Source organism: Schistocerca cancellata, chromosome 8, assembly GCF_023864275.1.
Source record: "Schistocerca cancellata isolate TAMUIC-IGC-003103 chromosome 8, iqSchCanc2.1, whole genome shotgun sequence".
Classification (NCBI taxonomy): Eukaryota; Metazoa; Arthropoda; class Insecta; order Orthoptera; family Acrididae; genus Schistocerca; species Schistocerca cancellata.
Window position 1 is genome coordinate 427,457,216 of NC_064633.1, and position 3,158 is coordinate 427,460,373.

The window sequence follows — 3,158 nt, forward strand, 5'->3', positions numbered from 1 at the left end:
ACGTTTTAAATACTGATATCATGTTTGAAATAATGAAAGATAATGTGTAATGATACTTCCATAAGAGTATAAGTGAAATGCATGTGAATATGTGTGGATTTGTGCATGTGTGTGATTGTTAAAAATCCCAGTCAGCTAATTCAAAAGTACTCAGATTAGTCAGTATGTGATGACAACGTATCCTGCAGAACTTTGTTGTACTGATTGGAGAAATTATAGCTCTGAATATCAAATAAAACCTTTACCTGAAAACACTAGTTTCACTTTCCTAAATGACATTTTTGTACTATATTGTCCTTCTACAGTGTAAACAGAGATATTTCAAGTACAAACTAGAAAAACCTACCGTTTTTCAGTTCATTGTACTGTCCAAATAATATACTCAGCTAGCCTAACATTCATTCAGTTGCAAAAAATTAAGTTATTTGTGACATTACTTTGAATCATGATTCCATGTGCAGGCTGTATTCAATCCAAAGCAATTTAAATCCAATATTGTACAACAGTAGGTACTTTACTGAATGTAATTCACATAGCAAATTTCTTCTAAACAAATATTCTGTGTCTACCATCTGTACAAAATGTAAATCTCTACTATTTTTCAACAATCATTACTAGTAATTAAACATTTCTTCACTAACAAAAACTTCTTAAATTATTACTAAATTTTTTCATATAAATATCACAAGATCATACTAGTATCATAATTAGTTTCAATGTCATCATAATACTTCCAAGTAATAACTGTATCCGATGTATGAACATGTCAATCTGTCTGATTCGAACGTTCTTTGATGTGTGCTTTAGCATGGGTTTCAAGTGCTGTGGGGTTCAAGATGAAGGTTGTGGAGATGTGGGGATCAATATTTATATCAACAGTTTATTTACTGTGCAACAGCGAGTTTAATAAGACAGAAAGCGCAGTTAAATAACAAAATTTCTCTGACATCCTTATAAATCTCAACAGAGCTTGTATAACACAAAATATCTTTTTCACATAATGGAAATAATTCATACAAAACAACTGAAGCTGGATCATGAGCGCAGTCCTTATAACAAGATAACACTTCGGAATAGTGGATTTTGCCTTCAATAGTTATGTGAATAGCAACTTATTGTATCACAAAATATTTAGTTATCTGTAATATAAAACTGAATATAATCCCTACTAGGTACTACTTACTTGTCCATACTAGTTACCTCCAATCAACAACACAACAATTACACATATATCACACAGGTATCAAATGGTTCAAATGGCTCTGAGCACTATGGAACTTAACATCTGTGGCCATCAGTCCCCTAGAACTTAGAACTACTTAAACCTAACTGACCTAAGGACATCACATACATCCATGCCCGAGGCAGGATTCGAACCTGCGACTGTAGTGGTCAAGCGGTTCCAGACAAGAAGCGCCTAGAACCGCATGGACACAGGTATCCATGTTTCATTAGAATAGCACATGCAAACAATTCACATAACAGAATATAGCAATCTACAATACACATGAGTAAACCAAAGGTTCAATAGAAAGACTAGTACTGAATCAATATGAAAATTACAGAGTGCAGAAGAGATCCATAGTTGTAATAAGATTTTATATTAGATATCGCTTTTCCACAACCCTTGCACAGTGTGTACTAATAAGAACCAACTTGATTATTGGCACAACACCTACTAAGCACAATCCCATATACAATAACTACAACTGTCTATACGGACAACCCCTGGACAAAGTCAGCTACTACTGTCTTCACACTGCATTTTTGTATATGCAGTGTGACTCACCTTGAACAAAAAGCACTAGCATAAAATTATTATCTCAAAATCACTGTGACTATGTACCTTGCATTCTGCTGAAGCTGTTCTTCAGTCCCCTGAAATCGTTGTGTATGATTGGAAGATACAGGATCAATTCCAACAGATTGCTGTTCACAAGCCAACGACACCCATGTTGACCATGTCTGTCTGGTGGTGACTGCACTCCAACTTGATAAACAGCTTAGACTTCCCTTTGTGCACAAAATCTCTCCTTGGTAGTTCTCCAGCAACTCCAATCACTGACTGTCCATCCATGAACACCAGTCAAGCCTTGAACCCTGGCCATCACCACAGCTCTGTGTGCCTTGTGCTGGCTATAGATGGCTCACCACTGGTTCTGGCATAAGACTATACGTTTACTTCAGGGAGATATATATTCAACTCATGTTCAGTTGACTGACTGCTTACTGCTGTCTGCATCTTTCCCCAATAGTGTCAGAGTGGTGCTCCTGTTAGTCACATGTCTCACAATGGTCGCACTCTGGAAGCATCAGTATCACATAGCCAAGAACAAGATTGCTAGTGATGGGGAAATGGGCATGCAGTTTATACAACATGTCTCAAGGTAATAAAATTTCATCTAAGCATTACTATACTCCCAAATATATTTATGTGATACACGTTTTGCAACAAAACGTCATCCTAGTTTAACTATTCATGCAATTCTCCACACATCAAATATTGCAAAACGATCTTGAGTTATGTTGTAGGTGCACATCATTATAGGGAAATATGTGTGATAACTCAGATGACACATTACATTTAAAAATTTGAAGAAATCAGAGCTAAATTAATACTGTGACAAAAGACATTGAAAACCATAAAACATTTAGAAATTGCATTACTTGACGTAACAGATGTTCTTCACTTTAAAAAAGTTTTTAATAACAGCCTCACAAAATAAGATTAAAATAGCTGTACAAGAATCATCTGACCTTTGCATATCTGAAGAGGATTATAAACATTAATACTGAAAATTTATTGTAAGTACGTTATAATCAGTGTTAATTGTAAAGAAACAATTTGTAATACCAATGAGAGAAAATTGATCATTAGTGACCTAGCATGGCTAACTCTAGAAAGGGTAAGCAGCCAGAAACTTAAATAGCTCTGAAGTACGCAGTAATAAAATTATGATGCACATCACATATGCTGTTTATGTTTACAGATCCAGAGTAACCTGAAATATTGAACCAAAATAATGTACTAGGAGAGCTCAAGTTAATAAATTGTCACTTTATCTAAAATATTCCACAGTAGAAAATTTTTCCGTATCACTCCAGTGATACAGTTCACCCAACCCAATACCTGATTTTCTATTAATATTGAATTCATC